Consider the following 16124-nt stretch of genomic DNA (forward strand, 5'->3'; position numbering starts at 1 on the left):
CTTGTATCTGATTGGCTGATTGAATCAGCCAATCAGATTTTTCCTACCTTAATTCCGATTGGCTGATAGAATCCTATCAGCCAATCGGAATTCGAGGGACGCCATCTTGGATGACGTCCCTTAAATTAACCTTCATTCGTCGTTAGTCCGTTGGTGAAGAAGGATGGCTCCGCGTTGGCTGCTTGAAGATGAACCCCCTCCGTGCCGGATGGAAGAAGATAGAAGATGCTGCTTGGATGAAGATGTCTGCCGGTCCGGATGTCCTCTTCTGCCCGGATAGGAGGAAGACTTTGGACCCTCTGGAGGAGCTCTTCTTGCCGGATACGATGAAGACTTCGGACCCTCTTCTGGACGGATCGGTGATACCTGGCATGGTGAAGACAAGGTAGGGAGATCTTCAGGGGCTTAGTGTTAGGTTTATTTAAGGGGGGTTTGGGTTAGATTTGGGGTATGTGGGTGGTGGGTTGTAATGTTGTAGGGGTATTGTATGTTTTTTTTTACAGGCAAAAGAGCAGAATTCTTTGGGGCATGCCCCGCAAAAGGCCCTTTTAAGGGCTGGTAAGGTAAAAGAGCTTTACAATTTTTATTTTAGAATAGGGTAGGGCATTTTTTTATTTTGGAGGGCTTTGTTATTTTTTTAGGGGGCTTAGAGTAGGTGTAATTAGTTTAAAATTCTTGTAATCTTTTTTTATTTTTTGTAATTTAGTGTTGGTTTTTTTTGTAATTTAGTGTTTGTTTTTTTTTGTAATTTAGTTTAGTTGATTTAATTGTAGATAGTTTATTTAATTAATTTATTGATAGTGTAGTGTTAGGTTTAATTGTAACTTAGGTTAGGATTTATTTTACAGGTAATTTTGTATTTATTTTAACTAGGTAGCTATTAAATAGTTAATAACTATTTAATAGCTATTGTACCTGGTTAAAATAAATACAAAGTTGCCTGTAAAATAAATATAAATCCTAAAATAGCTACAATATAATTATTATTTATATTGTAGCTATATTAGGGTTTATTTTACAGGTAAGTATTTAGATTTAAATAGGATTAATTTATTTAATAAGAATTATTTTATTTCGTTAGAATTAAATGATATTTAACTTAGGGGGGTGTTAGTGTTAGGGTTAGACTTAGCTTTAGGGGTTAATACATTTATTAGAGTAGCGGTGAGGTCCGGTCGGCAGATTAGGGGTTAATAATTTAGGTAGGTGGCGGCGACATTGGGGGCGGCAGATTAGGGGTTAATAAATATAATATAGGGGTCGGCGGTGTTAGGGGCAGCAGATTAGGGGTACATAGGGATAACGTAGGTTGCGGCGGTGTACGGAGTGGCAGATTAGGGGTTAAAAATAATATGCAGGGGTCAGCTATAGCGGGGTCGGCAGATTAGGGGTTAATAAGTATAAGGTTAGGGGTGTTTAGACTCGGGGTACATGTTAGGGTGTTAGGTGCAGACTTAGGAAGTGTTTCCCCATAGGAAACAATGGGGCTGCGTTAGGAGCTGAACGCTGCTTTTTTGCAGGTGTTAGGTTTTTTTTCAGCTCAAACTGCTCCATTGTTTCCAATGGGGGAATCGTGCACGAGCACATTTTTTAAGCTGGCCGCGTCCGTAAGCACCGCTGGTATTGAGAGTTGCAGTGGCGGTAAATTATGCTCTACGCTCCCTTTTTGGAGCCTAACGCAGCCCTTCTGTGAACTCTAAATACCAGCGGTATTTAAAAGGTACGGGGAAAAAAAAGCATGCATAGCTAACGCACCCCTTTGGCCGCAGAACTCTAAATCTAGCCGTTCGTTTTTTGGATCTGTGTATATATTGTGACAGAAAGTCTGGTTTGGAGATAGACGGAGTATATATTAGACCAAGTTTAATAAATTACACTTCACCATTTTGATAAGAAACCCCAGGGAAGTGATAGTGTTTTTCTAACTGTGAATACCTTAACAGCTGTTAGAGCCAATTAAACTCAGGTGCGGCTCATGATTACTGCTCCTAGGGTTTAAAATATAAGCATTTCTTAAGCTAAGTTGATTACAGCAAGGCAGGAGGCCTGGGGCTCGATCACATATGCAGCGCCGCCCGCAAAAGCCGGCGACGCCAGATTTTACGCGATTTTGGTATTACATATACGGCGTAGCATACAAGTTACGCGCGTATATTTCACCCTTTGCCCTTTTTTTTTTAACCATAGATTAACATAGAACAGACGCGCAATTTGGTATCCAATATACAGCGTAAGGACTTGCGCACGCAGAATTCAGAAAATCTACTCCATTCTCATCTCACCACAAATTGCAGGCGCAGGAACCCTTGCACTGACTAAAAAAGCAACGTAACTCCCTGGAAGCCTTAACAAACACATACATTTAAGCAGCATCTCAAGGTTAAAGGGACAGTATACTATGATATTGGTTTTTTAAGGTTTAGTTGTGTATTTGAAATAGTTTGAAGCCACAACATAATGAAATGGATTGAGCTTGTAGGTACTTTATCACATTGTGGACATATACTTGCTTATTTACTTTAAATTTCTTCTCAAAACAATCAACAATACTTGGAGGTGAGAACAATGGGAAATCATAATTGTATTACCTTCATCTCTTTATATATGGGTTTATATATGAATTTTGAATAGCAGAATTATGTGTCGCATTTATTTGAAATCGCGGATCATTTTTACAAGTGTTAGCCAAATTTGCATAAAACTACTCTATATTGACACTTTCCGTGGACAAAATACTGGCGTAAGCTACTTGCGACGACTAAAATGTGTATTTGCGCACATTTCAGAAGATCGCCAGTTTGTCCTACTTACACCAGTTTAGCATCTGACGGCGCAGTATATGTAATACCCCGATGTGCAAGGTGAAATTACGGGGGGCGCAGGTTCCCTCGCTTGCGCCAAAACCTGCGCCGTATATTTGATCGCGCCCCTGGTGTGTTGTGTGGTGAAAATATTATATTCTAAAAAGTTTTTGCTGCTACAATTTCTGTAAAGGACATTTGTGTTGCCGCAGACAATACAGACAGAGATTTGCTGTTTTGGAAGCTTGTGCAGAGAATGAACCTGCTCCTTTTGCCTTACCTGTGAACAAACTGTATGCTGCTGTTACAGTCACCTTGGTGTTTGAAAGAAAATAAAGTTGGATATATATATACAGATATATATATATATACTGTATATATATATATATATATATACTGTAAATATATATATATACTGTAAATATATATATACACTGTATATATTTATATATATATTTAAAATACAAAGAACATTGTCCTGTATGTGAAGAACTTTAGAATGTGAAATAATAATAACTCCCATTCTGCAATTTTACTATAATGTTCAGAGGAGTCAGAGTCAGATGATAGAGTCTAATATGCACCTAGGGGACAACTAATTGTGTGATGTGAGGTACTTGCTGGATGGTAGATCACTGTACATCACATTTAAGGTGACCAGTGTTAAAAGGATATCTTAATATTTAATTACAGCTTCACTTGAGAAGTACCTACTTGCTTGACGACTGCCCTAAGTCTGAGTTTTTGATAGCAATAAATTGGACTTTCTCCTGTTCCTGAGATACAGTGATACTCTGTGAATTTGCAATTTGCTCCTACTTGGGAGTGCAATAAGTTTTTTTTAATGTTTTGAATATGTTCCTATTATATGCTATGGGTGTTCACACATCTAATTTGTTTGAAATGACCATTGAATTAATTCTAAATTCACTAATGCCCTTTGCTTCTATGACTTATACTTATGCATTCGATTATATTTTCATTTGTTGCTATATGAGAAATAATTGATGTGTATGCATCGCTCTAGACTTTATTATGCGTCAACTACTAGTTATTTATACATTTACCATGTAGTATGTGGGGCTGATGCTGAGCTGTCAGCGACCAAGACGGCTAGGACATAGATAGTCTACTCAATGATTAGGAATAGTTTGTATTTTTGTTTGTGGCAGACATTAGAATGTGCAGGGCTTTTGACTTTAGATAAGAGTTCTGTTCTGTTCTAATCATGTAGTTCCTGTTAGTTTGACTATTTACAATCACCTAGAATACAAGTTGTGCGCTATCCCGGGTGTGTAAAGAACGCAAAAAAATTGACGGTATCACACTTTCCATATCGCTGCCATTACAAGTTACTGAAAAACCTCCTTGTGCTGTGCGGTATGGTGCGTTACATTAAAGATTACAACACCCCTATTCTAGAGATTATACATTCTTCTTGCACCTGTATTCTATGTATTACAGGTTAGATTATTTATTCACCAATCACAGAGGTCTATTTTACAGTGAACTCCTCGCGCAAAGGGTTAGGGATAAATTGAAGTCAGACTAAACACAACATAAATACATTAAAATACACCTTTACACTCATATATATACTATCTAATAACAATTATACATATAAATATTAATAAAAAAAGATGTAAGGGTTCAAAGGTATATGGTATATCACAAGGTGTTTAACTGCAAAGGGCTTTACTATAAATATATATATATATATATATATATATATATATATATATATATATATATATATATATATATATATATATATATATATATATATGGAACAAACAAGGTTTAGTTATTTTAGCGCTATCTAGATTCCTAAGAACTTCTGATTCACAAAAAATATAGACATATATTGGAGCCCTTTGCAGTTAAGTAGATAATAACACGTAAAAACATATTTATGCAATATTCATATGTAATAACATGTTATAGTGTGTATTTACTGTAAATAATTCACATTCCAATGTTCTTCACATATGGGAATATAAAATACAAAAATCCCAACAAATGAGTCTTAGAACTCTTTCAACAACTGAGTCTTCAAAATCTTTCAACAAAGAATTTTTAATTATATAAATTGCTTCACAATATGCGTGACTTATCACCAGGATGCTTATCTACTTAAATTCACACATACCCCATCCACCATACTCATCCATTCCATGTACAAAACATAAACTAATAAATATGTTCTATCCCCAACATGCCGTTAGGATGTTCCATGCCGTCCTAACAGTGCTGGACAGCATGGAATGGCCTACCTTATAGGGCATCCTGCGTTTCATCCGCACTTGTTGTGGTCTTTCTCAAAGGATAATTTAAAATCTCTTTTTATATTATCTCTTGAGAAAAGAAAAACTGCAATGAGCACGGACAAAACAAGTAGGGGAATCTCACAGAGGGATTGGACTACAAGGGAGCTGTGTCTTCATGGAGTAGCCCTGTGTGTTTTTTTGCCATCACACCACAATCCGATTAGGAGTTGCCTGCAACACCACTTTCGGTACCGGAGGTGGTTCAAAGGAGAGTGTGAAACAGTGGAGACTGCTTGGGGCTCCTCATACAAGGTTTGTTAAAGATTTTAATCCTGTAAGTGCATATGTTTTGTGCTATGTTTGCAATAAACATTATCTATCAATATGTTTGAGCCTGGGATGCGCTTGTTCCTCTTTTGTTTTGAAGACTTACACTACGAGTCTTTTTTAAATCAGACGCTCCTGGGACTATAAGTATTACTAAGACACTGACTCAAGCAGCACTCAGTGTGTTGATAAGTACTTTTAGATTTGTTTGTCAACCAATTTATTGTTAAAGTTTGCTTGTGAGACTCTAGAATTGTATTCTGCTTTCTTCCAGTTCCTGATTGTTTTTTTAAAGGGACACTACTACTTAGAACATATTCCCCTATGTGAAGAAAATTTGAAGGTAAAATATTTATAGTACATTCACACAGTAAAACGCTTTATTAAATATGAATATTGCATAAATATGATTTTTCATGGTTTCAGCTACTTGCCTGCAGTGGGCTCTAATGCACATATATGTTTAAGTATGTAAACATATAAATTTTTGTGTTTATGTGTGTATATGTGTCTGTAAATACATATAAACATATAAATACATAAATACATATGTACACACATATAAACACACACACACACACACATATATATATAAGGCATGAAGAAACTTGCACTCTCTGGTTCTTTTTCAAAATATCTTTACTGTGAAAGTGTAACGTTTCGGGGATAATATATCCCCTTTCTCAGACACAGATAATACAAAGTGAAACATATTTATAATCAAAGAAATACAAACCCCACCCCTTTAATTAGATAAAAAAAAAGCCAAATGGTTACCAAGGTGACCACTACGTCACTAAATCAACAAACAAAATATCTCCATACAGTGTCATTGAATACAAACTGTCTGAGTATATATTGGAATCCTACATGAAAGTGACACTATTTAAAGTCAGGGAGAGAGGAGAACATGAAATGCAGATGCACAGAAGTAACATACAGAACCCACATAGACACAGATAGACCGCAAGTAACAGGGACCTCAATCCACTATCAGATAAGTAGATAGTGGTGATAGTGCTATATTAATACCCATTCAAAACCAAACAGATTGCATAGGTCTGCATGTACTCACCCCCCATACAGATCCTCCAAATCACAAGCTGTCAGCCCTTGGAGCTGTACACCGCCGCTCACAGAACCTGGAAGTCAAGCTTTGATTCGGTAGTGGGTCACGTGGTAGACATCAACCATCACATCAAGGCGTCCAGGTTGTCATGGGGATGATGGTGCCCTGTGAAACATAAAATTCAACAAACCTACGGTGTCTATAACATATGACTGCCTCATATACACCTCATCTTCTCTAAGATAGAGAACCTTAGTTCATTGACAGCTAGGAGTCTCTCCCTGATTTGAAGTTTCAGTCTCGTTCATTGTTTACTGTACTGTTTATGTTACTTATTATGCTATATTAATGTTTATATTGCAATACTGTTAATGTTTCTTTTATGACTGGCGGGGGGCATGACCTTGCTCTGCCCGACTCCGCCCCACAAATTTAGTTGTGCCACCCTGGTTGTTGTACTAGTGGAGACACTCATTGTGAAAGTGACTACCTGACACTTTTTCTTAGCCTAGCCCTTAGGGCCCTTGATCTCTTAACAACAGCAAGCGCCATAGACTTCGGAAATAGCCCCACCTGACTAACAGGGAAAATTCCCTGCCATCCAGTTCCACGTCTTACCCAACTCCCACCCCCTTTAGGACCCACTAAAACTGCCTACATGGTGCCCATTCGTATAGCCACACTAAATGCCCAAGGTCTAAACTCTCCCACAAAGAGGAAACTTTTGCATAACTATATGTATACACACAAGGTTCACATACTCTTCTTACAAGAGACACATTGGACGGGTGATTCCCACTTTGTTAAAAGATCCCAGAATTACCCAACATGTGAAATTGCATCCAACAGGGATGGGAAATCGCGAGGGGTGGCAAGACTTGATATTCACTCCAGAACACATAGAGAGAGACCCTGAAGGTAGATTTCTCATACTAGTGTGTAAACTAAACAAAATTCCATATACCCTGGTCTCTATCTACACCCCCAATGTGAAACAAATACCGTTTGTTCGTGCTCTCCTATCAAGGATAGAGAAACTCAAACGAGGACACCTACTTATAGGTGGAGACCTCAACATGGTATGGGATCCTCAAAAATATAAACAATCTGCCCTTACCACACACGCAGACAGAAACATCTCCTCCACCTCTAATGCGTTCCGCAAACTCATGTACCAATTTGACCTATATGACACATAGCGTTGTCTTGCGCCCACCCAAAAAGACTTCACGCATTACTCTAAAGCCCACAATTCCTATTCAAGAATTGACTATATCCTATGTGATTCATGGTCCCTAGATAAATGTATGAACCCTACCATCCAACCATGTACATAGTCGGACCACGACATGGTGTACATAGACTTCATCGCACTGCAGACCCTAACCACCAGACCTCCTTGGAGGCTTCCTGTACAACTCCTAGCTGAAGAGGAACTCCCAGCACTAGTCCAGACTATAACTGACTTTCTAACACATAATGACAAAGACGCCACAGACCTGAGCATGATTTGGGCAGCCATCAAAGCTTACCTTAGGGGATATTTCATAAAAAAATCAGCCCACCTCCGCAAACTTAATGGCCACCCACTCGCTAAATTATACAGAGATCTTCGAAAAATGGAGACCGCTAATAAGTCATGCCCTGACACCCACATAGCCCAAAAGATAGGATTAATCAGAGAGGAAATAGCCAAAAGGGAAACACTAAAAGTACAAGATAACCTACATAGGCTCAAACAGCTATATTATTACAAAGGTAACAGAGCAGATAGATTGTTAGCAGCAGAGTAGGATAGCCTCCATCAACACACAGAAGGGCCCAGTCTACTCGACCAAAGAGATAGGTGTAGCCTTTGAAAAATATTACTCTTCCTTGTACAATATTGCAACCTCAGAAACGACAGATAGAGCCAACGAGGAAAACATCCGTGAGTTCCTAGAAAGCCTAGTTTTACCCACACTAACAGAGGAAGCTAAATCCTCATTGATGAACCAATTCACAATAGAGGAAGTCAAGGCCGCCATAGCTAGTCTATCTCCCCATAAAGCTCCAGGGCCAGACGGGTTCATAGTCACCTTCTACCAGGCCCTGAACCCTGTACTCTCTCCAATTTTGCTCCGATTTTTCGTGAGCGTGGCACAGACAGGCAGATTTCTGCCAGAATTCCTTGAAGCCAGTATTATTACAATTCCCAAAGAAGGCAAAGACCCCACTCTATGCCCGAGCTATCGGCCTATTTCCCTTATTAACGTGGATGCCAAAATTTATGCCAAAATCCTTGCCAATAGACTGAGTATACATCTACAGACCCTTATCCATCTGGACCAGGTGGGATTTGTTCTTAATAGATAAGGCTCAGATAATATTCGCCGCCTATTAAATATCTTTACAGAGGCAGCCGACCTGGGTCTCCCCATGCTCACCCTGTCGCTGGATGCCGAGAAGGCCTTTGACAGGGTGAGGTGGGAATATCTATTTCAAACTCTTACAGCCTTTGGTATACCTGACAGCTACGTCAAAGCTACCAAGGCTCTATACTCTTCCCCCACCGCCGTGGTAAGAGGTCTGGGATTCTGCTCCCCCACAATAAAGATAACAAACGGGACCAGACAGGGGTGTCCTCTGTCTCCGCTCCTGTTTGTCCTGGCTATCGAGCCCCTGGGGGCAGCCATCAGGAGATGCCATGAGATCCAAGGTCTCCAAATTCACGACACTGTTCAGAAGCTAGCCCTGTTCGCGGATGACCTCACAGTCTTCCTCACAGACCCCCTAGACTCCCTTCCCCAATTGTTCCAGTTATTAAGCCGATTTGGCGAACTCTCATACTACAAAATCAACGTTGGTAAAACTGAAGTCTATTCTATAAACATTCCTGCCGATGACAAGAACAAAATCCAACTTCTTTACTCCTTCAAATGTTCCTCTAGAGGTGTGAGGCATGTAGGAGTGTTCCTCTCCCATTCCAAAACCATAACCATTAAAGAGAATTACAAGAACCTTTTGAAAGAGATCACATTGGATCTTAACTCCAAGAGATTCGGCGAGATCTTTTGGCTGGGCAGGGTAGCAGCCAACAAAATGATGGTGCTACCCAAACTCACTTACCTCTTCCGTTGTATTCCGATCTCCATCCCCATGCCTCTGATACGAAAGTTACAGACCCTTTTTAATACCTACACTTGGCACCATAAGAGACCCCGGGTGGCAGCCCACATTCTTCAGGCCCCCGTTGAAAGAGGTGGCGTGGGCCTACCAAGCGTAAGGAAATACCACAAAGCCGCGATGATCACCCATGCTTCCGCATGGGGCAATGGTCTTCCCGTAACCAGATGGAAAGAACTGGAACAAGCTTCGCTCCCGGCATTTGTAGACCTAGAGGACCTCCTCTGGCTGCCCCCACACTGGCAGTCCAAAATTACCATCTCCAATAGCATTGTTAAAGGGTGCCAAGAGAGATGGCTGAAACTCAGGCATGGCAGACTTATCGCCCCTCACCCCTCACGGTACACTCCATACTAGGGCTCCTCTATGGATTACCCGAAGCCCATACTACTTTGTGGCCTATCACGGGCATTGATACCATACAAGATTTCTATGAAAATAAACAACTAAAAACCCATTCCACCATGCTAACTTCGCCTTCACTGACCCCAAGGTTCCATTTTGACCTAATGCGAATCCGATCTCTAATGAGATCCTGGGGCTTTCTGGAGGATCAACTCTGCGATCTCTCCCCTTGGGAATCACGTTGGAAAGCAAACCTCCAACTTTATAAACCTCTTTCTACGCACTACAAATGTTTGATTGAGGATAATATCCCATCTAAATCAATACACATGGAAACCTGGGAAAGTGAACTACAGCAAGTACACCCCCTTGAAGTGTGGGAAACAGCAATCAGCCACACTAAAAAAGCTACTCATTGTGTTACTCTATACGAGCTACACTTTAAAATTATCACGAGATGGCATCTGGTCCCCACCAAGCTCCAAAAACTGTACCCTGACCACTCCCCCATGTGCTGGAGGGAATGCAGAGAAAAGGGCACCCCACTCCACATTTGGTGGGCTTGTCCGAAACTTGTTGGCCTGTGGGACAGGGCAGTGACACTATGCAGGGATCTGGACCTGGTAGACACACTCTCCCCTGCAATACTACACCTAGGAGTAGACTCTGTCCCCAGATACAAACGAAACTGACTTATAAGCATCCTCATCTCCACCAAGTTGCTAATAGCCAGGAATTGGAAGAAACACCAACCCCCCAGATGGCAAGGGGTAATTGACTGTGTTAACCATATTAAAAATATGGAGAATTATGTGTACAGAAAACGCAGACAACTGACGGACTTCTGCTTAATATGGGAACCGTGGGACTCTTACTGGACTTGTAAACCCAAATAAACTAATTGACTTCTGACTAATTAGAAATGGAAAGAGGGTCTAGGGAGCGCCTCAGACTGGGCAGAGGATAAAATAATTGCAGTATTGGGATGGTAATTAACAAATTTATTAACACACAGATAATAGAGGATCTTGTAATGACCAATTAAAACTGGTATAAAATTGTCGCATAAAATATCACACAAAAAATAACACATAAAAAAGTCATAAAAAAGGTATTAAAAATCACATAAAAATATACTCATGGATCCATGTTACATAAAAATTAAAATCAATACATAACTATAATAGACAAAATGTGCTATATCCCGGTTAGGAGGGATAGTAAGCTTACAGAAAATAGTTTTAAAATACAATCCTAAGTGATCCTGTTTGGCCAATCTAAAATGGAATTTTGAAAAGTCTGATGGAATAGCTTTGATTTAGCTAGTAATTAGTGCATAAAGAATAAGTGGTGTTCCAATTCTTCAAGGTTACCCAGTCAAATAAAAAACTTCTAAATAAAGTCTCTCCTGTGAATAAAAAAGGTGATGTGACAGTGTCCAAAAGATTTTGTCCCAACGGTGACACAAAAAATAGTGGAAAAAACAATGCGCTAAGTTGAGGTAGAAAAATATAAAATAGTGAAAAATAATGTAAAATAAAATACCAAAAAGAGAAAAAAATAGTGAAAAAATATATAAAACTCCAATTCTGTCAGTTCAATATACAATTCAAAAGGAAAAAGTTTAAAAACAGAAAAAAAGGAAAAAAATATATATTGCTTGTGTCAATATTCAGTGTATCCTGTGGTATGGTGTTGTCAAAGAATAACAAAATGATTCAAAAATAGAACATAAATTCCCAATGTCCCTGTGGAATACAAATGAGAAAATAGTGCAATAACGCTAAATAAATCTTAAATCCAATTGAAATAAGGCTTACCATAAATTAGCCAATGCGTTTCGGCCCTTCCCTGGGCCTTTATCAAGACTGTAGTATGGTAAGTCATGTAAAGCCTCCTTATATACTGTAGGTGGTTAAACCCATTTGCGCTATTTTCGCGCCAAAATTGGTATCTCTGAACCGGAAGTAATAGCCTCCAATCCGTAAATACTAAATTCCCTTGCATATAGTACTCATAATTCTATTTTGTATATCCTAATGTACATTGTGAGTGTGTTTGTTCAAAAACTATGTGCATTCATTATCCCTAGATGTCCCAAAGAAAAGCTTTATGAATCCTGTATCGTCGAAACCGGAAGTGTAATGTGCTGGTATCACTTCCGGTTTCGGGTGAACTGCCGATAATTTATTTGTTTGTTAGATTGTGTTGTGTCTTTAAAAACCGCCTGCGAAGCATAGTGTTGTGAATATTGTCCTGTTTTTAAAGGGTGGCTGGTGTCATGTCCTGCTTGGTTAAAATGGACCAGTAGCTTCTTGCGTAAAACTGAAAGTGACATCACTTCCGGTAGCGCGATTTTTTTCGATGCAAGTTCTAATACATATAGGGATTGCCCTAATTTTAATCTTGTCCTACTAATAAATACTTGAGATCTTTTTGTGTTTAATATATTAGGTTGAGGGTATGTGTTTGTCAAAAACCAGGAGTACTGACCCCATTCTCTCTGGTATCTTTCAATTCATTATGGATCACTCCATATAATGTATACAATTAGACAAATTGGGTAATGGTTTCATATTACTGACAAAGGGACAAATACTAGATGTAGTGGTTTGCCAAACTGATTATATTGGCAGAAATAGATGTTTAATAAAAAATATATAAATACCTAAATTAATAAAATAATTATATAAAAGGACACTTGTCTTATGCAATTTATAGTGTGCATGAATGTTGATTGTGTATCTTTGTGGTATGAATGGAACGCCCATATAGGGACGAGGTAAAATATGGAAGAGGTGTATTGGATGGTAATACAAGGTATAAGAGATTACTTTTCTAAATATTGTGCCTTGACAACGGTTGCATTCAATTAGCCCTAAGGGACTTAGTCTTATTATTAATCCTACATTGAGGGTGTAGTTTCAAATTATTAAGTGTAATATATAGAGACTTTAGGTCAGTTGTAAAGGTTACGAATAGAGGTATCAATAAAATGGTTCTTTTCAAAAATTGGTTCTCCCAGGATGGATTCCTTATCTGTCATTTCTGGTCCTTAACTGACTAGGAATTACATTAGTATGGGCTGATGTGTTTTAGCCACATTAAATCTCAGACTCGAAGAAGTAAGATGGATATAATGTATAAGGGAAGGGACAGATGATATAAAATGATTCTTTATAGTCCTAATGGTGTTCTTAATGCTCCTTCTATTTCTAAGGTAAACTAACTTCTGTTCTAAGACCCACTAATCAGTTACGCTAGTATGAGAATACATGCTAATAAAAGATATATGTGTGTACTTTTGTATATGTTTAGAGAGTTGTTACTTCAGATTAAATAAATGTGACAAATCTTCCTTATTGTTCAGGCCCCTTGGGTATAGGCAATCTAGATTAAAAATCCATCTAGATTCCTCTATAAGTAATTTTTTCTCTTGATCTTCCCCTCTCCAACTGGGGGTTACTAATTGAATGCCACAGTACTTGAAATCTTTCTTATTGCCCAAATGCTGTATAGTGAAATGTCTATACAATGGAGTCTCTATGTTTTTATGTTTAATTTGTAGCAGGTGTTCCCTAATTCGATCTTTGAGGGGTCTGGAGGTCTGTCCAATGTATTGTAGACCACAACTGCATTGGATTAAATAGATGACTCCTTTAGTGCTACATCTTATATGATCTCTGATAGAGTATTCCATTTTAGAATTGTGTGAGGTAAACTTCTTCATCTTCATACCTCTTTCACATGCTTTGCAGCTTGGGCATGGATAGAATCCCTTAATATCTCTGCCGTATATATCTCTTGTTTTCGTCCTAGGAGTTCTTGGTACACTAGGTGAGAGTATACTCTTTAAATTATCTAATTTTCAATAGATAAATCTTGGTACTTCTGGGAGTCTTTCACCCAGTATGTTGTCATCCTTCAGAATTGACCAGTGTTTTTTTATAATTTTTTCAATAATATGTCTATTCGCACTGTTTCTTGTGATAAAGGGGATGTTGAGTATTCTGTCGTCCAACTCCCTTTTATCATCTTTTTGTTTGTAATATAAGAGATCTTGTCTATTTCTGGTCCTGACCTCTGATATGTTTCTCTCCAGACCTTCGTTGTCATAATCTCTTTCGAGGAACCTCTCTTTCAAAACCGTTATTTGCGGCTCCCATTTCTCCGGATTGGAGCAGTTTTTCTTTAGTCTGAGCATTTGACCCTTTGGGATGTTGGACTTCCAATTGTAATGATGGCAACTGTCTTGATGTATATAATTATTACAGTCTACTTCTTTGAAATGGGTAGATGTTTCAAGTTTCCCATTGGTTACCTCGATCTTCAAGTCCAAAAAAGTGATGCTTAGTTCGTATGTGAACTTGAGGTTATAACTATTGTCGTTCATAACGTTGATGGTATGTTGGAGATCCTCCATAGAGCCTTTCCAAATCAGCAGTATATCGTCTATGTATCTTTGATATAGGACCAGGTCCGCGCTAGCTGGGCACGATTCCAGAAGATACGTTCCCATCGTCCCATGTATAAATTTGCATAGCTAGGCGTGAACCTGGTCCCCATAGCCGTCCCGCATATTTGGTTGTAGTAGACCCCTTGATTAAAAAAGTAATTATGGGTCAGTATGTAGTTGATCCCTTCCAGGATAAAATTCTTATGTAGGGTTGGCATATCCTTGTCCCTTGTCAGAAAGAAATCTATAGCTTCTAGGCCCCCCTCATGGGGGATACTCGTATAAAGAGATGTTACATCGCAGGTGGCTAAGATGTAATTGTCTTCCCATTTTATCTTATCAAGTATATTCAATATTTGAGTAGAGTCTCTCAAGTACGAGGGTAGCTTCACTACATACTGTTGTAGTTGTTTGTCGACGTACTCAGATAGATTACTCGTTAAAGAGCCTATCCCAGATATTATTGGTCTCCCCGGTGGCCTCTCGATAGACTTGTGAATCTTGGGGAGGTAGTAGAAGACCGGAGTGATCGGGTATTTAATACTCAGGTATCGATGTTCCTTCTCATTCAATATTCGATTGCTCCTTGCCTTCCCCAAGATTCTGTCTAGGTCCTTCTTGTAGCCCTCAACGGGATTATTCTCAAGTTTCTCATAGGTTTTTCTATCGTTGAGGATTCTGTCACATTCTTGATCATAATCATCTTTATCAAGGATCACTAATCCTCCTCCTTTATCCGCTGGTTTGATGACCAGACTGTGATTTTTCTCGAGGGACTTTATAGTTGATAACTGTTCCTTGTTGAGGTTGTGCTTGATTGTTTTCAGCTTGTTCTGGCTGATGTTCCTAATTTCGTTGCAAACCATAGTATCAAAGGTTTCTATTGCATTGCCTTTACTCATTATTGGGTAGAATGTTGATCTTGGTCTCAAATTAGTATGTTTGTAGAGGCTACTGGATGTTTTAGAGTCTTGTAGATATGAAGTGCCTGTTCTTGTGGACTGTAGTTCTAGTGGAGATTTTATGAAGTGTCTCTTCAGCGTGAGTTTTCTTACGAACTCTTTGGCGTTTACAAAGGTGTCAAATTTATTAAGACTTTTGGCTTGGGCAAATGATAGCCCATAGTTGAGGAAACAGGACTCCTTTTCTGTGAGTATGATCGAACTCAAATTGAAGATACCCTTAGGTGGTTCATCCTGTTTGGATGGATTTGGCGAGTGTGTATTGGGTGTATCTTTTCTTCTGTCCACTTTCCTCCCACCTCTCTTGCCTCTGTGGGTTTTCTCTTTTCTGTTGGCGTTAGGAAGTCTTCCGGCCAGGAGTTCTTCCTTTTCGTGAATACCCTTTCCAGTTCCTTCGTTGATGTTTGGGGTAATCCTAAAAAAGAGTTTCCTGATACAGAGGCCGTGTTTTGTTCATCACTACATCTGTTCGCTGTCTCATTGTTCCTTTCATGATACCCCTGTTTGCGACCCTCATGGGTTATTTGTCTCTGGGCCTCTCTAACTCCCCTATTTTCTACATGGGTGGGATGTGTGGATCTGTTATAGTTTGTGTTAAAACCATCTTGCCAACCACCCCTTCTATGCTGGTTATAGCTATAGCCTCTTGGTCTCTCGTAGTCCCAAGAGTTGTAATTATACTCAACCTTTTCCCCTTGAGACCTATGATTTCTATAATGTGCCTCATATGGG

General features: G+C 39.0%; 1 long non-coding RNA gene across 1 annotated transcript in view; it reads right to left on the reverse strand.

Annotated features, from left to right (window-relative positions):
- Positions 1 to 6470: 6470 nt before the first annotated feature.
- LOC128647918 (uncharacterized) overlaps positions 6471 to 16124 on the reverse strand; it is a 34255-nt gene continuing 24601 nt past the window's right edge. The window contains exon 2 of the long non-coding RNA XR_008400457.1: positions 6471 to 6629. This is a non-coding gene — a long non-coding RNA (uncharacterized LOC128647918). The remainder of the gene's footprint in view (positions 6630 to 16124) is intronic.

Source organism: Bombina bombina, chromosome 2, assembly GCF_027579735.1.
Source record: "Bombina bombina isolate aBomBom1 chromosome 2, aBomBom1.pri, whole genome shotgun sequence".
Taxonomy (NCBI): Eukaryota; Metazoa; Chordata; class Amphibia; order Anura; family Bombinatoridae; genus Bombina; species Bombina bombina.